The sequence below is a fragment of the Stigmatopora nigra genome, chromosome 4 (assembly GCF_051989575.1).
Source record: "Stigmatopora nigra isolate UIUO_SnigA chromosome 4, RoL_Snig_1.1, whole genome shotgun sequence".
NCBI classification, from domain to species: domain Eukaryota; kingdom Metazoa; phylum Chordata; class Actinopteri; order Syngnathiformes; family Syngnathidae; genus Stigmatopora; species Stigmatopora nigra.
In genome coordinates, this window is record NC_135511.1 from 16,915,187 (window position 1) to 16,942,191 (window position 27,005).

Sequence of the window (27,005 nt, forward strand, 5' to 3'; positions counted from 1 at the left end):
ACACACATATATATACACATATATACACATATATATACACATATATATACACATATATATACACATATATATACACATGTGTGTATATGTGTGTATATGTGTGTATATGTGTGTATATGTGTGTATGTGTGTATATGTGTGTATATATGTGTATATATGTGTATATATGTGTATATATACACACACATATATACACACACACACACATATACACACATATATACACATACATATACACACATACATATATACATATATATACGTATATATACATATATATACACATATACACACATATACACATATATACACATATATACACATATATACACATATATACATATATATACATATATATACATATATATACATATATATATACATATATATATATATATACATATATATATACATATATATACATACTTATACATATATACACATACATATACATATATACACATACATATACATACATATATATATACATATATATATATGTATACATAAATACACCGTTATATACACATAAACACGTATACACATATATACATATATATAAACACATACACATATATACACACAAACACACATATACACACATATGCATACATTTATATATAAATAATAGTCCAATATACTATGCTGTATTTGAGTTTTGTTAGCTGTAAAAAAAATCCTAATAATAAACATCAGGAATTCTGAAAAGTGATTTTGATTATTAAAAGTTGCAAAAAAATGACCTCATATTTGCATGCATCTAAATATTTTTGGTAATATTATTTTGAATGGCATTTTAATATTACCATGGTCTTTCATTTCCAATAACCCAAAATCAAATCCCATACCAAATCTTAACAGCAATTAAGCAAGACATCCCACCAGCCAATTGCTGATGTTTGATTTAAGAGATGTTCAGTTTGATGCTTAAAATGTGCAAGAGAATTAAATGCTCCCAGTCCAGTTGTAACCTAATTGGAGTGTAGACTCTAACTAGTGTTGCTCCTCTGCGTCTCAGTATATAAATAGAGCTCATAATGGACCAAGGTGTGATGCCATCATTCATCTCTGCTCAGAAATACTCTGGTCTCGGGCATTTGCTCATTTTCTTAATGATGCTCTTGTTTTAGGTATGTTTTCACTTTTAAGGTTGCTAAGATTCCATCTTAATGGACACTATTCATCACAGACCTGTCGACCCAAGTCCAGTTTAGCTAACAAACTTATTTGACATAACAAATAGCCAAAATAAAAGCCTTTCTAGCCAGGGAAATTGCTTTATATTTCAAACTAGTTGCCCATATACTTCATAATAGAAGGCCATCATCTGTGTTTTTTATTATTTCTAAATAAATATTACCTGTATCTATGTGTATAATGGATAAATATCCATTTCTGAACCAATAAAAAGAGTTAAATTTGAATATATAGATCTAAAATATTGTTTATTTTAGCTTTTTTTTAAATTTTAGATTTTACAAAATGATTTTTGAACTAAAAACAGACAAAATTGATAAAAAAATTACATTTATTGATTTAAAAAGGGGGAAAAACAGGAAATTAAATAAATATTACCTGTATCTATGTGTATAATGGATAAATATCCATTGCTGAACCAATAAAAAGAGTAAGAAAAATTATATATCTAAAATATTGTTTATTTTAGCTTTTTAAAATATTTTTTTTAGATTTTACAAAATGATTTTTGAACAAAAACCAAAAAAATGATTAAAAATTTACATTTAAAAAGGGGGAAAAACAGGAAATTAAATAAATATCACCTGTATTTATGTGTATAATGGATAAATATCAATTTCTGAACCAATAAAAAGAGTTAAATATTTTATTGATCAAAACATTGTTTATTTTAGCTTTTTAAAATATTTTTTTAGATTCTGCAAAATGATTTTTTAACCAAAAACAAAAAAATGATTAAAAAATTACAACTATTGATTTAAAAAGGGGGAAAACAGGAAATTAATTAAATATTACCTCTATGTGTATAATGGATAAATATCAATTTCTGAACCAATAAAAAGAGTTAAATATTTTATTGATCAAAAACAGTGTATTTTAGCTTTTTAAAATATTTTTTTAGATTCTACAAAATGATTTCTGAACTAAAAACCAAAAAAATGATTAAAAAATTACAATTATTGATTTAAAAAGGGGGAAAAACAGGAAATTAATTTAATATTACCTGTATCTATGTGTATAATGGATAAATATCCATTTCTGAACCAATAAAAATAGCATAAAACCCTAAATTGCTAAGCTAATACTGAAAATGCTATTTTGGAGTAAGATCTCATTACCAAAGGAAAAATAACAGACACAAAATACACTTTTCCTTTGATATCTTGTCCTTTGTATTAATTCCACTATTTCCCTTAATATTCCCCTTGTGGAGGTGGTCTTAAAGTGACCACCCACCACTTTTTGATGTCTCCAAACTATCAATCCCTTTGTTTTTGTTAGCTTATTGTTCTCTAATTATCTAACCATGGCTATGTAAACACTGTTTAAATAATAAATGTTCTTGGACAAAACCAGACTCCCTTTGCCAAATTCTATTGGCATCAAACAATGCGAGAACGGCTGAAAATAGTTTTTTTGGGCAAGATTATTTGCAAAAAGGCTAGCAAACCCCTAGTTATAATATGCCTTTATGTGGTAGATTAAACTCTGGCTGTGAACCAGAAAAAGCCTTGCTTTTTAACCACTGTTTCTCCCATTTGCCTCGGGATACTTTTGGCTTGGCAGGTTGCTCTACTACACATTACCATCCCGGAGTAGCTCTTAAAACACTTTTTAACCCAAAAACACAGCTGGTCTTTTGGCTAGAAATGTTGGGATTGGAAAACCCAAACACAGACAAAAGACAGTCAGGAATATCAACCAAAAAAAACAGTTTCTTTTTTTAAATTGCCAATATTTATGAAAACCGATCTCAACAAGACCTTTTTGGCTAAAATCCAGATACCGTATTTTCACGACTATAAGGCGCACTTAAAAGTCTTACATTTTTTTCCAAAATAGCCTTATATTCCAGTGCGCCTTATATATGGGAAAAAACTGAAAACGAAAAACGAAAAACCACCACTGTCGAATATTAAAAAAACACAAACGCCTGAACTGAAACAATACTGTTAAATATGCAGATGCTATCTTAGTTTACAAAATCTTCTATCATATATCTCCTCCCCCACTGCAAGATTTTATTTTAAAAAAAATCCAAAACATCAACAATGGCTGGTTCTAGAGGTGACTGTAAAGTAGTGAGTGCTTCATACCTGAAAGTCAATAGCAATTACCGTACTTTCACGACTATAAGACGCACTTAAAAGTCTTACATTTTCTCCAAAATAGACAGTGCGCCTTATAATACAGTGCCCCTTATAATACAGTGCGCTTTATAATATAGTGCGCCTTATAATACAGTGCGCCTTATAATACAGTGCACCTTATAATACAGTGCGCCTTATATATAGAAAAATGTCATTCATTGAGGGAGCGCCTTATAATGCGGTGCGCCTTATAGTCGTGAAAATACGGTAGTCTCGTAGGCTGGTACCCAACGACGCTACTATCATCGATCGTTACCATTGTCACGTTTTTTGGGGGGTTTGTACGGGGAATCATAATCATTTATAAGGGCAGTTATCAGCAGAGGTTGACAGGTATGGAAAACCCAAACACAGACAAAAGACAATCAGAAATAAACAGAAAAACTGTTTTGTAGCAAATCTAAGCACAATTGCTATGGAAAATGGTCACGTTTGCAAGATGTGACTTTGATGGCCGTAAGTCTATTTTGAAAGATTTTATGTACTGCTTTTGTGTAAAGTAGAAACTCACACATGGCGTCTTCCGTGTGTATCCGTTTGTGTGGCATCTCTTGACACGTTCAGGGTCTATGTGTGGAGTTATGTGCTGCTAAACATCACTAAGATCCAACCGCCCACTATGATATCTTTGCTTTCCAATCTCATGCTTCACGCCTGCTGCACCTCCATCATGAATTCTTATTTACAGGCAGGGATTCTCTATGAATCCCCTCAGGAGCTATGCTATGTCAGTTTCAGGTAGGGAGCATATCCAGTCAGTACTATCACGACACCCCCAATGTGAATGGCGTTGGAGGAGATAGCCGCTCTACAATGGAATGGCGGGTAATCCCAAGCTCTTGCTGAAAGTCAGATAGAATTGAATTCATGTTTGAATGGGATATATTGTAAAAATAAATGGAGTTATGATGTTTGGGAATGAGGTGAATCGTAAGGTTGGCTAAAATTGTGTCAATTACTAAGTGTAATACCATGACCCTACACCAGGGGTGTCTGACTTGGGTTGGTTTGTGGGGCGTGTTAACGTCAACTTGATTTCATGTGGGATGGATTATTTTAGATCAAATATTTAGATTTTTTTTTATATAAATGGATTAAAAGAACTGGAATAAAAACCCTCAATATTTTCTTATACGTTTTTTTATACGTTTTTTTATACATTTTTAGATTTTACAAAATTCTCGGGCCGCATAAAATGATGCAGTGGGTAAGATTTGGCCCCCGGACCGCCACTTTGACACATGCCCTACACGGAATTGGAATGACTTGAATTTTTCGTAGTAGCCAAACACTGCAAGACAAAGAAGTATTACTTACAAGTCATACTAGAGTACAAATCCCATTTTTGGTATGCCGATTTTATTTTGGGAAGAACAAATATACGTCAAAACTACAATTGGAAAATATAGTAGTAGAACAGGCAGAATAACTATCTGGTAAAATAAGTTTTTTTTAGATAACTATAGCCAAAATAAAAGTAATATGACACTAGGGAGAGAAATACATAAAATATATATAAAAGCGCAAGTACCGTATTTTCACGACTATAAGGCGCACTGCACTATAAGGCGCACCCTCAATGAATGACAATTTTCCCATATATAAGGCACACTGGATTATAAGGCGCACCCTCAATGAATGGCACATTTTATTTTTTCCATATATAAGGCGCACTTGATTATAAGGCGCCCTGTTTATTTTGGAGTAAAATATAAGACTTAAGTGCACCTTATAGTCGTGAAAATACAGTAGGTTTTTTTGGGGATTTTTTTTATTCTGCCTGGAGGCCACTATTGGTTGAAGTACAATTGTTCATTCAATATTTTTTTTGCATTTATCAGTGTCAGTACAGATTTTGTTGTTTTCCAGCCTTATTCTATTTCAAACTTGATGGGAGAAGCTAAATACCGTCTTTTCCATATATAAGGCGCACCACATTATAAGACGCACCCTCAATGAATGGCACATTTTATTTTTTTTCCGTATATAAGGCTCACTGGATTATAAGGCGCCCTGTCTATTTTGGACCTATGGTAATAGTCTGAAGGCCTGCCAAACCATGTAAAAAAAGTGCAACTTAGTCTGGGAATTACTTTAATACTTGTACTAATACTATTTTTTAATGGCAATTTGAAGGTATCCCAAAAAAAAAATATCTGCAAAGAACCCCATATCCCTCTATAAATAAATGAAAAAAAAGTGAAAAACTGTATTGTCTACTATACTATACCCAGTGTACATATACATACAGCATAAAAACTAATGGTTGCCTCTTCCTATATAGTCTATGGTTTTATTAAACAGAACATAGAACTCTGCTTTACATTCACTCCGTTTAAATGCGTCATAAATTAGGTCCCATCTCCGAGTATGCAGGAGCACCAAGTAGTAAATACAAGGCGGCCCAGGCTTTCCATGTCTGTTGTCATCAAGATGAGTGCATTCAAGAGCGTCATGAAAAGCTAATTGCGCTTTCCCGGGAAATACAATCCCTCATAAATAAGTTTTTTTGCCGCATAAGAATTTATTTTTATTTTTGCTTTAAATATTGTAGTCTATGTTTGTTCAACGCGAGTGACAAAAAGGTCATGTGATGTTCTTGGTTTTTATTTTAGGGAGATTTTGGTGGAAGAAAACTTGGCGGAACGGGTTGGTTCGCAGGGCGCTTTAACGTCAACTTGATTTCATGTGGGCGGGAGCATTTTAGATATAATATTTAGATTTTTTTTATTTTATAAATTGATTAAAAGAACTGGATTAAAATCCCTGAGTATTCAGTTTTTTGTAGATCTAAAACAATGTATATTTTAGCTTTTTTTTAAATATATTTTTAGATTTCACAAAATGTTTTTTGAACTAAAAACACAAAAGAAAAAAATATTAAAAGCCCTGAATATTCAGTTTTTTATAAAAGTAAAACAATGTTAATTTTAGGTTTTTTTGAAATATTTTTTTTGATTTAAAAAAAAAAAATTTGAACAAAAAATTGAAAAAATGATAAAAAAATGACAATTATTGATTTTAAAAGGGGAAAATGAGGAAATCTAATATACATCTATACTCTTCATTTGAATTTAATCCTAAAACAGAAAGTCGCCACTCATGATTGTCTTTCCCGGACCACACAAAATGACTCGGCGGACCAGATTTGGCCCCCGGGCCGCCACTTTGACACACGTGGGCTAAAAGGTGAATATCCCACCCTTCGTTGCCTCGATAGAGGGTGCAAGAAACGTACATCGGCCTCAAACGGAGGTGGCATCTGCTGCCCAATTTGTCATGCCTGAATTACCCGGGAGCTGATAAAGGCTGAAGTTTTAATAAAAGTTGGGGAGCAGAAGATAGCCGGGTGAAGGACACTGATGAAGTGTCTCAGGGCCTATTTCCAGCTCGAGATAAGACCCTACAGAGAGGTGAGTGGAGGGTCTAGTGTGGCGCGATAATACGCTCAAGGTAGGAAAAAAAACCCTGCAAAAAAACTGCTTCTGAAATTTCAACATAGCACTCGCAAATGGGTAAAAATAAATAAATAAGCCAATAAATAATGATGATGATCTAAATGAGGAGAAGCTAAGGTGGCGTCGGCTCAGCCCTGAAGCGCCTCCGCCTGTAATTTGGCCTCCCGCCAGCAGCCATTGCTCACCCTCGGTTTCAACGGCGAGCTCCAGATGTGCCAACGGCACGTTTTTTTTTTGGATTTTGCCAGCTGACTGCACCGTTTGATAGCCCGCTCTCTGGATGCCCATCACCGGCCGCAGAGATAGAATTAAATGATGATGATCTTCCCACAAGTTGGGTGAGGAAACAACGAATATAAATCTTGATTTCATCTCAGCGTGAGAAGTCTTTATCCATCATCACTCTTAATGAACAAGTCATTAGCCGCGATGAATGGCGCTCTGGGTTTCCCCCCAGCTCGCCACTGCGGCTTTTGTTTGCGGCATTCGGGGTGGGCAACTTCCTGTGCCCTTTCGGAGGGGTCAAACTCATTTCTCCAGATGTGGGGTAACCTCTCGGCTCCCGAGGTGCCAATGCAGCCGTGTACTAAATAGGGAGTCGAAAAATGAGTCGATGAAGAGTCGGTTTCTGTTTTTCTACCCTCTTGTGTACTAAATAGGGAGTCGAAAAATTAGTCGGAGAGTGAGCCGGAGAGTGAGTCGGGAGGGTGAGTCGGGAGGGTGAGTCGGGAGAGTGAGTCGGGAGAGTGAGTCGGGAGAGTGAGTCGGGAGAGTGAGTCGGGAGAGTGAGTCGGGAGAGTGAGTCGGGAGAGTGAGTCGGGAGAGTGAGTCGGGAGAGTGAGTCGGGAGAGTGAGTCGGGAGAGTGAGTCGGGAGAGTGAGTCGGGAGAGTGAGTCGGGAGAGTGAGTCGGGAGAGTGAGTCGGGAGAGTGAGTCGGGAGAGTGAGTCGGGAGAGTGAGTCGGGAGAGTGAGTCGGGAGAGTGAGTCGGGAGAGTGAGTCGGGAGAGTGAGTCGGGAGAGTGAGTCGGGAGAGTGAGTCGGGAGAGTGAGTCGGGAGAGTGAGTCGGGAGAGTGAGTCGGGAGAGTGAGTCGGGAGAGTGAGTCGGAGAGTGAGTCGGAGAGTGAGTCGGAGAGTGAGTCGGACAGTGAGTCGGACAGTGAGTCGGACAGTGAGTCGGACAGTGAGTCGGACAGTGAGTCGGAGAGTGAATCGGAGAGTGAGTCGGAGAGTGAGTCGAGAGAGTGAGTCGGAAGAGTGAGTCGGAAGAATGAGTCGAAAGAATGAGTCGAAATAATGAGTCAAAATAATGAGTCGATAGAATGAATCGGTTTCTGTTTTCTACCCCATTGTGTACTAAATAGGGAGTCCAAAAAATGAGGCGATGAAGAGTCGCTTTCTGTTTTCTACCCCATTGTCTCCACCTCAGTACTTCTCTGCATGTGTTAGCCCGCAGAGAAGCGCATTAGGCATCTCGGAACCGCCTATTATGGTAATTTTATGTGCACAAGCCTGCAGTCGATGCAAGTTTGCAATGTAAATAGGAGAGGGAGGAAAAAGCCCTTTTTATTTTACTGTAACAGGAGACTAGCGTCAAGCCGTAAAATCCCGCTGCGCTTGGGAATTACACCCGAAAACGGGTTTGATTCCTCTTTATCTACAGACGGAACCATCTTTTATCTCCGCTGATAATTCCTGCACGCCTTTTGAAATGAATGAGCTGTTTGCCGAACAGTCCTCGAAGAGACAAACATTCCCCGGGAGCTTTCGTTTGTATTTACAATCATGCCGTTGCTAAAAGCGTCGTTAAAAAATTGAACGCCACGCGCCACGCCGTATACCCTCGGGCTAGCCGAATCTAAAACAGCCGACATTAAAGTTGGATGAAACTGTTGTGATCTTCTCCTTCTTTTTTTCCCCCTTTCTGAAGTACGTTAGTACTTGAAATATGAAAAAGGAAAATGTCACTCCGGCTGTTACGTCCGTAAATGTGAGCAGATAAAGGTTGACACCAGATAATTGAAAATATCTGGCGTTAATACACGAGAGTCTGTGTTTGTATTTGAACATGAAGGGGGAGAGTGGCATGTGACTTTCCTTGTTAGTGACAGCTGCCATGTTTTTTTTGAGTCTGTAGGGACGTACGGTGGTAGCATGCGGAATTCGTCTGACGTCTATGCTAGGTCTGAAGTTTGGCAAATCCTAAGGGATGAGTCTTTAAATGTTTGATATTATTTTCTTTGGAGATGCTTCAAAGTTGGGGTTTTTTGTGTGTCTTTTTTAAAGCTTTGTCTGCTTTTAGTACTGCAAAACTTTGAAGTCGCGGTCATAACTGATGTTAAAGAGATTGACTAGTACAAGGGTGTCAGACTTTGGGTTGGTTCGCGGGCTGTTTTGATGTTGATTTGATTTCATGTGGGCTGGATTATTTTAGATATAATTTTTTGATTTTTTTTTTTTGGAAATGGATTAAAAGAACTGGATTAAATGTCTTGAGTATTCAGTTTTTCTATAGATCTAAAACAATGTTTATTTTAGCTTTTTTTTCACTAATTGGATTTTTTTAATCATTTTTTTCTGTTTTTAGTTCAAAAATCCTTTTGTAAAATCTAAAAATAGATTAATAAAAAACTCAAATAAACATACTTTTAAAAAAGAACCCCCAAAAATGTTTTTTCAAGTGTTAAGTCAAACATATTTGGTAGAAAAATTGAATTTTTGTGGACTATATTAAGCCATAGATTGGTATAATAAAGTGTTAGGTAGAATAAAGAGGCAGCATGGTGACATAGTGGTTATCAAATTTGCCTCACAGTTTGATGATTGAGGGTTCAATTCCCAGTGTGTTCTGATCCCTGAATATTCTGTTTTTTATAGATCTAAAACAATGTTTATTTCAGCTTTTTTTAAATATATTTTTAAATTTTACAAAATGATTTTTGAACTAAAAACTGAAAAAAATGATTAAAAAATGACAATTATTGATTCAAAAGCGGGAAAATCAGGAAATTTAATATACATCTATACTCTTCATTTTAATTTGATTTTAAAACAGAAAGTTGGCACTCATGATTGACTTTAGTAGAAAAATAAGATGAGACATTACTTTTTTGCAATGATTTAACATGCTATATATTTAGCATTATTTCCACTAATTACAAACGCCTCAGCTAACATTTACTTTTAAAGTGCATTTTTCCTATAATTGACTTTATTTTGTTTTAGTGGCCTAATAAAGGGACAATAATCTCAAAAGTACACAAAAAAATCACATAAATCCTACTTTCCGTGTTAAAAAAAACGGTCTAATACTCATTTACCATTTTAAAAGGATTACCCTGTATACTTCTAGTTATCAAAAAAAATAGATACTTTCTCTTTCCCTATGCCAACATTATATCACCCTGTTTCCTTGTCATCACTTGTATATTTTCATAGATGGAATGGAAATTTACTGATGTTGTGGGTACGCGGCATATTTATCTATGTTTCCACGTTCGGCACTCAGTACAAGTGCACAAGTGAAATACCCATTACTGCATGTGTCAGTGTCATAAACAATAGCGTGGACTCCTCCAAAGGAGGCAGCGCCGTAATGGAGGCAGTGCATCAATGTTCAACACAAGGTCTGCAATTCACACACCCGAGAACACTTACCTCCATTTTAAAAGTACACTGCAAACCAATAAGCATTATATTTTAAAAAGATACTACTGTATATATATATTTATACGCATTTTCACAACTATCCCAATGGGGAGATAAGGCTAACAAGATATTAGAAAATAGAATGATCATTTGGGTCTACTTTGAAATATGAAGGTTTTTTGGAGCTCGAACGGTAAACTGCATGTATAACTATAAATATTTAGTATATTTCACTTTGAGGGTTAAATTGAGAAACATAAAGTAAGGAAAAGGGATGCGGTGTGCTATTGATGTCATATAAAGTGAGTTGGGGGAAAGTATATACAGCATATTTACTACTATTGCAAAGATTGTGGTATAATCTACGTGGGAGGGACCATTTTAGATATAATATTTAGATATTTTTTATTGTATAAATGGATTAAAAGAACTGATTAAAATCCCTGAATATTCAGTTTAATAGATCTAAAACAATGTTTATTTGAGCTTTTTTGTATATTTTTAGATTTTACAAAAAGATTTTTGAACTAAAAACAGAAAAAATGGATAAAAAAAAGGCAATTATTGATTTAAAAGGGAAATTCATGAAATTTAATATACATCTATACTCTTCATTTTAATATGATCCTAAAACAGAAAGTCGGCACTCATGATTGACTTTATCGGGCCGCACAAAATGATGTGGGGGGTCAGATTTGGCCCCCGAGCCGCCGCTTTGACACCTGTAATCTATATCATGAATTAAAGATTAGGATTTAGGATTTTTTTGTAGTCTGGACCACAACAAGTTAAACAAGAGGTCTGGAATAACAATAAAATGATTGCTAAACAGACAACAAAAATTATTAATAGCTTCAGTTTGAAATCAATGTGAAATATGAATAATGTAATCTTTAAGTGTATGCATCATCACCACTGCACATAAAGAGCTACATATATTTAACTGTTTAACATTAATTTATGATGCAATTCTCATATCTTCACAAATAATATTTGCTACAAATCATACTACACCTATACTGTCTATATATTTTTTTATGAAAATTAAGGTAAATGCAATATAATTTCAAACATTACATAACTCAATCAATATTCCTGTTTAAAACCAACCTACACTTAAAGCACGATTAAATTTCAATTTATTTCAAAGTACAGCCCACAAATTTTAACTTAACGCAATTCCACATGCAAATTTCACTCAAATCTATCAAAAAAATGCTAATTTCCTCTTTTTTCAGCACTGATGTACCCTACCAACTCTTCTATACAAACAAAAAATACATATAACATACTACCAATCTCATTTATGCAAAACTAGAACATAAAAAGAAGTTTGATGATATAAAATAAAATGCCTTTATATGGCCGAATGTGGCTCTTTAACACATATTTCAGATGCTGACTGTCATCTTATGGCATATTAGCTGGATGGCTGTGTTTCCCAAGGGAGGCCAGCTCGGAGGGAGAGAAATGGAAGGATGACACACGACCTGTGATGCTTTGTTCTGTCACTCTGATTCAGCACAGTAACAATCAAGCACAAGTTGGCCAGCGACCACCAAGCCACCTGGAGCCTCCTCGCATGCTACGCTACGCTACGGCCCTGCAGATAATATGCAGCTGTTCTAGCAATACTGAGTTCATTTCGGCCTATTTCCTACATCAATAAAGATCAGTTCCGAGCACTCCGTTGTGTGTAGATCGCCGTTATGTTAAAAGGCAATCAATGTTTTTTTACTGGAAAAAAAATAATGATAATCTAAATGGGATTCAGCTGTTATTCGCTGGGAAAAAAATGGAAACCAAGTATATATATATATATATATATATATATATTAAAATAATGACGATACATCTATTGTATTTGTTTAGTTTAATTGTATACTGTTTTAGAAAATTAAAGTACAAAGATCATTGACATTGTATACTGGTTGGGGGGATTTTAACTTTTATTTTCAAATAAAATTTTATAAAATTAAAGCACACGAAAGACAATTTGTAATCTTTTCCCATGTTATTTTTTTAATCAGGTTTTAAAATGTATTTAAAGGGTTAATTCATTGACTAGAATTGACCATTCAATCCCATTTTTCAGTCAATTTTTTTATAGTTTTTTACATTTTTTGATCAAAAACAAGGGCGTCAGATTTTTTTATATAAATGGATTAAAAGCCCTGAATATTCTGTTTTTTTATAGATCTAATACAAAGTTTATTTGAGCTTTTTTTAAATATATTTTCAGATTTTAAAAAATGTTTTTTAACTAAAAACAGAAAAATGATTAAAAAATTATTGATTTAAAAGGGGGGAATCAATAAATATAATATACATCTATAATCTTCATTTTAATTTGATCCTAAAAAAAAAGTCACCACTCATAATTTACTTTCCCGGGCCACAAAAAATGATGCAGCAGGCCAGATTTGGCCCCCGGGCCGCCACTTTGACACCTGTGCTCTACAATAAAGTCAAAATATTCTCTTTGCCTAAGGGAGTGACATAATTTTTAAAATAACAAACACCATCTAGTGTTAAATCATAGAAGAGCAGTCCAGGCAATATTGTATGATATTTTGTATCATTTCTCTTGCCCGTGGGCCGCAGTTTGACCACCCCTGATTGAGGTTTTGATCTGGCATGTTTGATACTGTTAATTTCAATCTGGGTGCCCTCTACATTGCTGACTGAGTAGAGTAAACGCAGCCTCCGCCACGCTTATGGAGCCAGAGAACTAGAAATCAATACTGCATGCATTTCAAGCAGGAAAATTCTGTTATTGAGCATACTGCTATATAATGCTTTCCATTATTGACATCCATGAGTTATGAAATAAAACCTAATGCAATGAGGATGAGGAAAATAGTATTTGAGGGCTTTCATTGGATCAATTCAAAGTCCGAGCAGTGCATTTTGATGACAATAAAATGGTAATCTTGTCCAAAAGTGCAGTACAATCAAAAATATTCGCACCAGAATGACAATCTTCATGCTTACATGCACTATTTTTGTATTTAAGGCAATTATTTTAATATTTCTGTTCTTTGCAATAACATAAAAAGCACAATCTTACCTTAAAATGATGTTTTTGCATGCTGGTTGGCTTCAAAGTTGGTTTATTTGTAGTTAAAAACACTTTTTACATGTATAAAAATAACATAGTAGTCCTCTTGCAACCTAAACAGCAAAATACAACTTTAACTAAAGGGAAATGTGCTGTAACAGGAAGCAGCTGATTGTAATCCACTGATTGTACTTGGATGACACCAGATTGGTTAAAAAAAAAGTGTCTGCTTCCTGGTTGTGGAAATGTTTGCTGACCTCTGACCTCAAGTTTAGAAATGCAAAAGTTGATGCATATAATAGTATTTGTTATCATTTTAATTGTATTTCTTAACTATCCAGGATGTTCCTATTTTACATCATATTTGTTTGCATGTGTCTTAAAAATATATACATTTTTGCATTTTATAGGAAAGTATTTAAAAAAAGAACAGTGTAAAAGTTTAGAGAATTTTATTCCAAGTTCATATCTGAAAAACAAACAAATATATATATAAATACATATTTACAGTAGTTGGCATGGTGCTTGACCTGATCTCAGATGCAAAATATAATATATATATATATATATATATATATATATATATATATATATATATATATATATATATATATATATATATATATATATATATATATATATATATATATATATATATATATATATATATATATATATATATATATATATATATATATATATATATATATATATATATATATATATATATATATATATATATAAATATAAAAAATATAAAATATATTTTTGCAAATACATATTTTTGACAATACATATTTTAGTAAATATATATATTTGCAAATGCATATTTTGCAAATACATATGTTTGCAAATACATATTTTTGCAAATACATGTTTGAAAATACATATTTTTGCAAATACATATTTTTTCAAATACATCTTTTTGCAAATAAATCTTTTTGCAAATACATATTTTTGCAAATACATATTTTTGCAAATATATATTTCTGCAAAATACATATTTTTGCAAATACATATTTTTGCAAATACATATTTTTGCAAATACATATTTTGCAAATACATATTTCTGCAAAATACATATTTTTGCAAAATATATTTTTTGCGAGTACATATTTTTGCAGATACATATTTTCACAAATACATATTTTTGCAAATACATATTTTTACACACATTTTTACATTTTACAAAGTATTAGAAAAAACAGTCTAAAAGTTTAGAGAATTCCATTCCAAGTTCCTGTCAGCAAAACAAATAAATGTATTTAAACATATTTACAGTAGTTGGCGTGGTGCTAAAACTGATCTCAGATGACCCCCCACTCCCCTTACAAAACATACACAAACACATACATATACACATACATATACACACCCGCTGCCCCTTTTCTTATCCATTACATGGAAGCTGAATGATGGTGATTTGGTTGAGGCCCAGTGAGTGTCTGTAGAAAATTGGTTGGTTGATAAAAACCCTCCTATCAAAGGGAGCTACTTTCTCATTTACATTTAGATGAGTATTGATTATTTATTTACTCAGTGAAGTGGGATTCTTTTCCAATCTTATCTCTCGTCTGTGCCTGTCACCTGCAGAGAGAAAAAAGAGATCGAGTTCTTGACACCGCGCTGCGATAACAACATTTGGTAGTACGGCTAAAAAAAAAAAAAAAAGACGGTTTTCGTTCCTGATTTTGACGGAAAAAGAGAAAGTTGGACAAATTAAAACAGATAGCCCCTTTTTTCCCCCAAAAAAATCGGGTGAAGTTGAGTGAATCTCTATTTGTGGGTCAAATTAGTGGGCGGACATCTTATCGGGTCTGTCTGGATAGTTTAGATCAGTGGTGTCAAACATACGGCCCGCGGGCCGGATCCGGCCCGTCTGGTGGTTTGGTACGGCCCGGGGAAAAAAGCTGCATTGTATAAAAAAAATGTGAATTTTCTTTAAAATGTGTAGTTCTTGTATTATCCGCTAGAAAGTTATTCATTTGTTCAAATTGCTTTCCAGATGTTGAAAAATAGTGTTTTTTTAAGTTCCACAAGGCTGGTACTAAATGTTTTTAGAACATTGTTATTATTTCTGTGATCAGTTTTATGTACAACACACTTAATTATATGTTTAACTGTATAAAAGTGTTGTTAAAATTGCACATACTTTAGTTATGTTCTTATGTTATTCTCTTGTTCATCATATATTGTTCATAATGTAAAAGGAAAATTCAGTTAATAAACATTTTGATAATTTACTCATTCTTTGCACTAATTATTAGTATTAATGAATAATACAAAGGGAAAAAAGTGGCCTTATTGTTAGTTCTATGTAATTTTGCAATGAGTTTACTGGTCCGCTTGATCTCAAATTAAGCCGTATTCGGCCCGCAGACCATAGGGAGTTTGACAACCCTAGTTTAGATGATAAATTTGAGATGGTGTGATACTTGGGATATGCGATTGTGCAGTACTTTGCCGAGAGATGATATCCGATGATCTTAATGATGGCGGAGTGTACGGAAAGGAAGCCTCTGGATGTGTCTGTCACGTCGCGAGAACTAAACTCTGCTGATGTTCGGCGGCTTGTGTAAGGGGGGGGATTGGTCATGCATTGCCAATGAGTCTGGAGGCTTTCTGGCAGCGTGAGGAGCTTTGTGAAACTGACTAAAGGTGTTTAGGGCGGGAGGTGCGGTAGGCGAGGAATTGGGAAGCCTTGACAGACGCTGCCTCTTCTGCTGAACCATGTGATGGAGAGTGAAGAGTCTCTCGAGGTGGCCTCTGTCAGATCTGGTTGGACTCAATGGAGACATGAGGTTGTTGTACCACAATGCTGCCGAGATTTCTCACCCTTTTCACTCTGAGAAAGGCCGGTGAGGAGATATGGTGGTCACTTTTTTTAGCGGGATTGGATTTGTTTTTACGTGGGGGATGTGTTAGAAAGTTGGGAAAGTGACCTATTGATGATGGTTCAGGAAATACAGAGCAGTGTATAGGACAGGTTTTGATGTAAATGGGGATTAGATTTGGAAGGGTGGATGTCTTTTTGGCAGATTTGAGGGGTTTTGAGTTGTTTTTTTTTTTTGAGGAAGTAATATCAACTGTTCATAATGAGGATTTGTGCCAAAAAAAATGTAAGGGAAGGGTGTTGGTTCAAAGGCGGCTTTAAGGTCAACTTGATTTTAATGTGGGCAGGACTATTTTAGATAAAATATTTAGATTTTTTTAATATAAATGGATTAAATGAACTGGATTAAAGGGCCTGAATACTCAGTTTTTTTAGATCTAAAACATTGTGTATTTTAGCTTTTTTATATATATTTTTAGATTTTACAAAATGATTTTTGAACTAACAACAGAAAAAAATGATTTAAAAATGACAATTATTGATTTCAAAGGGGGAAAATCAGGAAATTTAATATACATCTATACTCTTCATTTAAATTTGATCCTAAAACAGAAAGTCGGCACTCATGATATACTTTCTCGGCCACACAAAATGATGCGGCGAACCAGATTTGGCCCCCGGGCCACCACTTTGACACCTCTGACTTAATGTATCTGAAAAAAATCCACAAAAATACTTTAATCCACAATATATTCCGTACATTCTAGGCTATTAATTGCATTTTTTGGGTTACTTACAAATATTTAGGTAAATATGTTTCAAGTGAGTCCGAGTCGTAGAAAAAAGAATAACTTATGGTCAAGAATCTCCACAGACCTCAATTTTACATCTAGTAAATGTTCACTACTGTATATTGAAGAGCATTTTAGAGGACATTGGCTGGCTCACTGACACTGACTGAACAGGCTGCCCATTTTTCTTTGTTTGCCAGTCAGTCATTAGCCTAGTTAAGCATCTGGATCCAAGGATATTCAAGTAACTTACAATTCTTACGTGCCTTGCATTTCCATACAAGCCTGGAATCATGGACTTTATAATTCATATGTATTCAAAGGTGGACGATCCGTTGGTTAAGTGGTTAGCACATCGGCCTCACAGTATGGAGATTTGGTTTCAAATCCAGGTTGGTCCAAATCTGTTGAATTTGCGTGGGTTTTCTCCGGGTACTCCATTTTCCTCCTAAAATCCAAAAACATGCATGTTAGGCTAATTGGACACTTTAAATTGCACCTAAGCGTGATTGGTTGTTTGTCTAATTCTGCCTTGTGATTGGCTGACCACCAATTCATGGTGTCCTTTGCCTCTGGCCTGAAATCAGCTTTGATAGGCTCCGGCACCCCCTGCAACCCAAGTTCAGAAATTGAGAAAATGCAATATTTGAATGTTTTTCCTCGCAGTTCTATTTTTTAGCCATTTTTAACGCAAAAAAACACCTTGGATCCTCGTTACTGGTGCCAGATCACATTATTTTACATTATTTATTTTATTTTTCAGATCCATTGGATATATTGTTGATGTTGTTAGCTATGAAAGCAAGAAAAAAAGACATATTGGTCCATCAAATTCCTAACAAGAAGATAGTATAAATGGAAAGGTGCGTACACGCCTGGTCTTGGTTATCTGGCTGATTAGATGACAAGCTGTAAGGCTTCGGTCAATCAAGAATACTTCAAAAGTGCTCATTTAGGAGGATTGCTTGGAAATGACGTTTTCAGCTTTTCCCACAGGAACACACAAATCCAAGAGGAGATCTCAGATTTTCTTCATTTGTCTTCAGATTGCTGTGTTTTGACACTAAGCCCGGGAATTTTACTTGGAATCTTTGCCTTGGAAAATCAGAACAATTCACTTGTGTTTTATCACGCTAAAAAAGATGTCGTTCCTACTAGGAAAAATAAGATTAAAAGATGGAAATAAAATGTCATTTGCATGTTAACTAAAATTGAGAAAATGGGTCAGTTTTTTTTTAGGTTTTAAGTTGTTTAATGTTTTTAATAGTATGGAAGCCCAGTCCTAAATTTATATTATTATAATATTTACCATATGCCTGTGTTTGCAAGATATAAATAATTGAGTGTGACTTATAGTTTTTAACTCTTATCACTAATATGTTGTTAAATTGTATTTTTTTAGGCTACAGTTGTACAAAAATTGTTTAAATGTTAAATTTAAAGTGTATTTTGTCTGTTTTTCCTGATTATTATATTTTTCTACACACTTTAACACAATACTAGATAATAGAGATAAATTTAAACTATTTTTCCTCTTTTTTCATCCATGTTATATTTGGGAATCCTTGAACATCAACAAATGTATATATTTATACCTCTCTATATATTATTTTGTCTGTTTTGTTTAGTTTTTAATTTTTCAATTGATTTTTTTAATTTAATTTTTTAATGTTTTTAATTTAATTTTTTAATGTTTTTTTTTATTTTTATTTTTATGTGTTTTAATTTCTAGAATAGTGTTCTTGCTTTGTAGGGGAAAAAATCATTAAAAAATGGTAGTTGCTTCAATTATTTTTCCAATAAGAAAATATTTACTGCATCACCATTAATAAACTAAATCCCAATAATTATAATAGTTTTTGACTAAAACTATAAATATACAAATGGCGCTTCAACATACTATCAACTTTTAAATAACTACTTCTAGGAAAATGGATTGCTTTTCTGTATACATAACTTAAAAAAAAAAAAATTAAATGTCATGCTAACTCACCTCTAACTTGTTGCTAGGGTTCCGGGCCAGAGATAGGGGAAAGAATCTTCCAAAAACGTCATCACCCCGATTCTTCATGGCCTCTCCTTCTCCTCCCACATGTCTGAGTTTGATGCGATTTATGTGGCTGTACACGAAGAGGCCAATCAGCGTAGCGGGACATGTGTAGCCTCTGTCTTGCGTTGACAGTTTGCGTGGACCTTCCTGTAGCTAACTTCCTCTGATGCTTGGCCCGAGGGATCAGGAATCTGTCATAAGTGAAAGCTTGAAAAGGTTAGGACAGTTCAGGGAAGATAAATGGTGAATTGGGAGGACAGCTGACATAAGAACGTAAACACTCCAATTGGAAACGCAGGTGGAGACCCAACGTTTTCGTCCAAAAGCTTTATTGGAGGGGTGTCCAAAGTTTTTTTTTTAATCTTCGATAAATCAAAGGTTGCGAGGGCTAATTCCAAAGAGGATCGGAATCTCATTAAGTAGACTAAGTGTGATTTCATTGGTTAAAAATGGATGGGACGTTCATTGCTGTCAATGGTAGTGAAATGTAGTTGTTTAATGGCAGTTTCAATGGATTTGCGGGTTATGGTTGGCACGGTGGATAGGGTGGTTAGGATGTTTGTTTCGCAGTGGGAGATTGTGAGATCAAGTCTGGTTGGTTTTGGCTTTTCTGTTTGGAGTTAATATGTCGTTCCATGGATGTGTGGGTTTTCTATGGGTTCTCCAAAGTGTGAGACGAAATAGTTGTTAATGTTAGTTTACCCTGCAATCGTTGTATGGCACATGTGTGAAAGTGGCGGCCTGGGGGCCAAATCTGGCCCGCCGCATCATTTTGTGTGGCCCAGGAAAGTCAATCATGAGGGCCGACTTTCTGTTTTAGGATTAAATTAAAATGTAGAGTATAGATGTATATTATATTTCCTGATTTTTTTCCCCCTTTTAAATCAATAATTGTCATTTTTTAATCATTTTTTTCTGTTTTTAGTTCAAAAATAATTTTGTAAAATTTAAAAATCTATAAAAAATGCTAAAATAAAAATTGTTTTAGATATATATCACATTTTTATAGATCTGAAACGTTTATTTTAGCTTTTTTTTAATAGATTTTTAGATTTTACAAAATGATTTTTGAACTAAAAACAAGGGGGAAAATCAGGAAATGTAATATGCATCTATACTCTTCATTTAAATTTGATCCTAAAACAGAAAGTCGGCACTCATGATTATCTTTCCCGGGCCACACAAAATGATGCGGTGGGCCAGATTTGGCCCCCGAACCCCCACTTTGACACAGGTTCTAAAACAAAGAAAATGTCCATTTACCCCCAAATAAATCTGATTCTTAAATACATTTCTTTATGCATGTTCCCTACCTTGATTAGACATAATGAAGTTAAAGTTACAGTTAATGAATGCAAAAGAATATAGGTTGAATTCAAGATTCTTCTGTGAGCCACATTTAATGATCTTTTTCATCAATACAAAACAAGGCCACGCATTTTGGACACCCCGAAATCTCCCAAAACTTTCAACTATGTCCGAACTGTGTCCATAAACCTCTCAATTACTCTGATCAGAAGAAACAATAAAGAACACTTATTGGGTTTTCACAATGTCTTCAGTCTAAGAAAGCTTGTTAAGCGCATTGCACAAAACAAATAGGCAGATTAATCAGTATACTTATTGACAATGTGTCATTTCCAGTTAGAGCAGGAATACTCACTATGCCGCCGGCTCGGCCTTCCATCTCTCAAGAGGAAGAACACTAATGGCTTCTGAAATCAGGGATCGAAGGAACTCATAAAGCTTTGCGACGTGAGATGAGAGAAGGGAGACCATTATCAATCCCTTTTCATTTAAATATGTGACAAGTTGTGTAGATCGGCATCCATGTTCTTCCGTATTTTGGCAAAAAGAACTAACTACACTCGGAAATGAACTTTAACCCAAACGTTATTGTTAGGTTAATAGCACAAGGGGCAGGCAATGTGTTGTAGTAGTTAGTATAGGGGCAAAATTGATCGTCAAATGACCGATTGATTGACAGTAATAGGCGTCCAATCTGTTGGGCCAGTTAAAATAGATTTTTGCTGTCAATGGTTGTCAAAGATGTAAGATGTGTTAAATCATATGAGAGATTTAAAAAAACTAAAATAATATAGGTAAAAATGTGTAATGGACAGGTTTTTGTTTTGTTTTTCTTGCAATTTGTGTCAATTTTGGGGATTTTTTGTTTTCATTATAATTTTTTTATTATGCCAAAAAATGTAAGATATGTTAAGTCATAAGAGATTTAAAAAATGAAAAAAATAAAGGTAAATACGTGCAAAAGGACATGTTTTTGTCTTGTCTTTTTTATAATTTGAGTCAACTTTGGGTTTTTTATGTATTTATGGGTCTTTTTATTTAGCTTTTTTTGCTAATTCTATTTGTTATTGATTACTATTGAACAAAAGTGTCGTATATACAACAGCAAAAAATTAAAATACATGTTTTTTGCCTTTTTGTTGTGTTTTCTTTGGCTGGCGCGATTTATAATCCGTAAAATCCGCAACACACTGTATTTTCCGCACTATAAGTCGCACTTTTTTTTCGTAGTTTGGCTGTGCCTGCGACTTATATATGATTTTTGTTCCTCTCTGACTACCAACATTCTGTTAAGTTGTTTTTTTAAGGCAATAATTATTATGCAAAACTGTTATGTTTGTTCTTGACATAATTGCCCTCCAAAATGCAACTATTTTTGGTCTTATTCATTATGTATCATATGCCTGATGCAACTTATAGTCTTAAAAAATACGATAGTGATCAAAAACATTACAATGACACCAAAAAAAACTTTAAATGAATCCTTTCAATTCCTAAGAGGAGTTTATAAAGATCGGATAATCATATTATAAATTCTAATTTGTTTTTTGTACCATATTTAATGATAAAAAGCCACCAACAAAGATGTGTATCCTCATGTCCTCACAAGTCAAACCCACTGGTGAGCCTCCCTGCTTCCCTGTTATTAAGAAATGATTGACAGCTGTCATGTATTCGTCAGCTCACACTGCTATTTTTCAGATGCTGCCTCTTTGTCAGAGAAGCCCAGGCTCTTCTCAACCCGCAAGACAGCTCTTGACTGCTTCAATACGCTGCCAGGCTTCACCTAAAGCGCGGTTATGTTTGTAATCAGCTTTCGCAGATTAAATTATGTCGGTAATAATTTACATTATATCCTGTCATATCAAACTGCAATATGTCTTGACAGTTTCTTATTATACGGACGTGTACTTTGCTGTTCTTGTCTTTGTTGTGCAAAAAAGGGTGAATTTTGCATTGTAATTTAAAAAATAAAGAAATATAGCTTTATTTTAAGTAAGAAATATAGCTAAGTAAGAAATATAGCTTTAAGTAAGAAAGTAAGAAAGTAAGAAATAATCTAAGTAAGAAATATAGCTTTATTTTAAGTAGTCAATTAAGAATTGGATTAATCCAATACAACAGTTTTTTATAAAACTTATTGATACACATGACATTATTTGACTTTATCTTTTGTTTATTTTCAAACTCAGCAAACTAACTACCTACCAGATATTACTATGATTAATATTTATAGGTTTAAAAAAATATTTGTACAAAATTGACCTTCCTGAGCAGATTAACTAACAAATTAAATGCCTATTATTAGAAAAAATAAAAAGAGTGCATAGTTCTCATTCATATTTGTGCAAAAGAAGTGAATAGTCACTTGTCTTATAATTGAAAATAAATAAACAAAAAAAGTCAATACAAATTTTATGTTAGCGCAGAACTACAATTTCATAGAAAATTGCTTTATTCAAATGGTATGATCATTTTGACTTAATAATTCATTGATTTTGAAAAATCAGCTAACCATATATATGGTTTATATGAATTACTGTATTTTCACGACTATAAGGCGCACTGCATTATAAGACGCACCCTCAATGAATGACGCATTTAATTTTTTTCCATATATAAGGCGCACTGGATTATAAGTATTTGTACTATGTATTTTGGTGAAAATTTAAGACTTTTAAGTGCGCCTTATAGTCGTGAAAATACGGTATATTGGCGTATTTTCATGACCATAAGGTGCACTGCTTTATAAGAAGCACCCTCAATGAATGACACATTTTCATTTTTTTTCCTTACATAAGGCGCACTGGATTATAAGGCGCACTGTTTATTTTGGAGAAAAAGACTTTTAAGTGCGCCTTATAGTCGTGAAAATACAGTATATTAATGAATAGTGGGTCAAAAGAGGTGAATGGTCACTTGGAATTGCATTGTCATTAAAAAAAAACTTTGATATAAGCACAATTAATACGAAATTGGATTTGCATAAGAATACACTTCTATTAAAAAACCTGCTTTATACATATTATAAAATTCTGTCTTGTCGTTATTGAAAAATCAGCAAAACTACCACCTTTTATATAAATTATTCATTTTTCTACATAATTCTGTCCACTAACAAACAAAAAAACCATAAAAATCTGACCCACTTGACCTTTGAAACTAACTCAAAACTAAAACCAGCTCATTAGCAAGCCGTATTATTCAGTTGCACATTTAATACGTTTGCATCTTATCTGATTTTTAATGACAAACGCTATTATGATTTATTCCAAAATCTCGGACACTTGAGCGAGCAAGGTGCCGTTTATCACAAAAATCCCATCTGTGGAGTAGTTGGGAACAAGTCGGTTACCATTGCCTTAACAACCCAATCAGCTTGAGTCCTTACTTTCTACTCAATATGAATCCCGTAATGCAGGACAGAGTGGTGATTTATATTGGCCGTTCAAAATTAAACAGCATAAATTACTCTTATTTACTCTGCAGGTGATAAAGATCCTGTCAAATAATGTCACTTGAGCATAATTTTTATGGAACAAATGAAATTTGTTATCAAGGAAAAGCGGGTCAAGTTCATCAATTAAAAGTGTTTTTCTTTTTTTCTTTTTTTTTCTTCACGCTAAAAATGTTCCACGGCTATTTAAAATGATTGATTTGATTAGATCTTCATTTATTAAAGTACGACGTGAGGCTGAAGCCTGAGTAATCAGGATAAAAACTGACTCAGCATGAATGTCTTCAACGGGTACTTGGCAATTCAGCAACTCTTCTTTTATGTGTCTAGAGAACACATTAACTACGTACGTAGTCGCAAGTGTGTTGCTAACACGTAAACGTCCATTTTTGTTAAGGGTGTTTAAAAAAAATCATGTTTGTAATATATCGGGAGAGTACTTCTTGAAAGGATTTAAAAAACTATCCGAAATTATCCTTGTTTTGTTGGAAATAAATAAAATTGCATCTGCACTTCCACTCCCATCCACTAGTTGGCAACACCATCAGATATGTCTTGGTTAATTCTTGTATGGATTAAAAAAGCTATCTGAAATTATCCTTGCAGGTCTGGTTTTGTTGGAAATAAATAAAATTACATCTGTACTTCCACTCCCATCCACTAGTTGGCAGCACCAAACAGTTATGTCTTGGTTACTTCTTGTATTGATTAAAAATGTACCTGAAATGATCCTTGCAGGTGTGTTTTTGTTGGAAATAAATACAATTGAATCTGTACCTCCACTTATGCATGCACTCCCACTCCCATCCACTAGTTGGCAGCCCCCAGAAGCTGTGTCTTGTAAGCTGCGGAAAAAAATACAAACATTTCTGTGTTAAAAGATGAGCATGTTTGTGTTTATATTTATTTGTGGTGGAGTTAATGATTTTAAATTGCCATTTAAGAAAATATAAGTTAAGCAGTACAGAAAATGATTAAAATAATGAAATATTGATACATCTTTAAATCCGTTTTTTGAGAATTCTGAATTTAAACATTTTTCGACAAAAGCAGTTTTGCACTAAAACAAAGTCTGCACTAAAATCTAAGAAAATATTACATTACAAATCATGTTCAAACATAAAACATTAAAAAATATGTTAACTATAGTTCTGAATGACATTTCAGAAATAAATTAATATAAACATTGTTTTACGTCGATTTTTTTATAAAATAATACACCAAAAATCGCAATAATCATCCTAAATTATAGTATTGGGATTAAATATAATCGAATTGAATCATGACCTATAAATTAAGATACAAATCACATATAATCCAATACACACTCCTAATTTTTATCCACTAAAATTAATATAAAAAGGGTCTTTTTCAATATCAAGCATATCTATCCATTTATCCTATTTTATAATATCCCCATACATCTCTCACAAAGTGACCCATTGTTTTGAAAGCCAGTTTTAAAAATACAAGAGGTTAGAATAGAGGAGTGGTCTATCTTTGTGTTTTTTTTCCCTCGGAATGTTTTCCCGATAAAATAAAAAGAATTGGGAGAATGAAGGAAAGAGGAGAAGTTGAATATATATTTCATGTGATAAGAGAAAGATGAAGCGCGAGAAAAAAAAAGATTCCATTACAGCTGCGACAGTTACAAAACTGCTGCTGTGCCGAGTAGCCTCTGCTGAGAAGATTGATGCAATAAGAAGTGACCTTGGCTTGGAGCAGGAGTCGCTGATGTATGTATGAGCATCTCCCTGCTAAATGGACCCAGATTTGTAGCGCGCTAATATACATGGAAGCTTGCTACCAAACTCACAATGGCTATAAATCAGTAGCCACTTTGGGTGTCATTTTGCCTTTATATTCCACTATTGTTCTATGCTTTTAATTCGTGTCGCTGCCATCTGTTCAGTCGATGTCGTTTCATTGGCTGTGATTGGGCTGCGTGCGTACATTTTGTGTGCGCCCATTAGTGTGTGCGCCCATTAGTGTGTGGGGTGTCCATATTTTCATTTTTTATTTTTGTTCTGGGGAAGAAAAATATGGAGAAATTAGAAGGTTAACTTGAAGTTTGGGCATTTTTTCAAGTGAGAATGAGTGTTAAGATTTTTAATTTAAAGGTAGGATTGTGATTTTATTTTTAGATATGTTTTTTATTGGCAGAATTGTGAGTTTAAATAAAATTGTGAGTTTATGCAAAAAACTTTCTGGGCCAAAAAAAAGTGTGTTTTAGCTCATTTGGATGTGCTTATTTTACATCTTTAATATTTTTTTTTACTTTTTTGCCTCAACAAACCCATAAAATTCTTAATTTAAAGGCAGAATCGTGATTTTATTTGTAGATAAGCAATTTTTGGCAGAATTGTGAGTTTAAAAAAAATTGTGAGTTTAAATAAAATTATGAGTTTATGCAAAAAACATGATTTACTTTCTCGGGCGGGCCAGATTTGGCCCCCGGGCCGCCACTTTGACACCTTTGCATTATTTTTGATTATTATTGAGAACAACATAGTTTGTGCATAACCTTATTTTATGCAAAAAACTTTTTCCCCCCCAAAAAAATAGTTTTAGCTCATTTGGATGTGCTTTTTTCCCATCTTCAATCCATATTTTTTTACTTTTTCGCCTCAACAAACCCCCAAAATCCCCAAATTCGAACTTGCCTCTTCCACAACCCTAACTTTATCTTTTGTTATATGTTAAGCTTACTCATCCTAAACTTCTTTCCACTACAAGGACATCATCTATGTATATTTATCCCCAAACCCGAATGACCAATCTCCCAAAAAAAGGCCATTCTTTTCTATCCCCTGACAGCTTAGCTGTACATCTCATCTCAAAACTGCGTACATCACCCTAAACCTTAAAAAAAATCCTCCACATCCTTTAATAAAACCCCCGATAAGTCCCCCCTTTCATCCCTTTGGCCGTTTCAATTCTATCCAGCCACCAAAGTTATTTAATCAGTGCCACAGTGTCCCATTCGCAAGCGTATTACCAATTCTGTCCGCGATCTTTATCAACGTAGTGATGTATGTATGAGGCAGATGTTCC

General features: G+C 34.0%; 1 protein-coding gene and 1 long non-coding RNA gene across 2 annotated transcripts in view; both read right to left on the bottom strand.

The window, feature by feature from the left end:
* The window catches only part of pbx3b (pre-B-cell leukemia homeobox 3b), a 128,231-nt gene extending 114,532 nt beyond the window's left edge, over window positions 1–13,699 (bottom strand). The window contains exon 1 of the mRNA XM_077715364.1: window positions 13,522–13,699. The gene's annotated coding sequence lies outside the window, so the exon portion shown is untranslated. The remainder of the gene's footprint in view (window positions 1–13,521) is intronic.
* Window positions 13,700–24,256: 10,557 nt separating this feature from the next.
* The window catches only part of LOC144196019 (uncharacterized), a 29,513-nt gene continuing 26,764 nt past the window's right edge, over window positions 24,257–27,005 (bottom strand). Inside the window, exon 4 of the long non-coding RNA XR_013326200.1 lies at window positions 24,257–24,796. This is a non-coding gene — a long non-coding RNA (uncharacterized LOC144196019). The remainder of the gene's footprint in view (window positions 24,797–27,005) is intronic.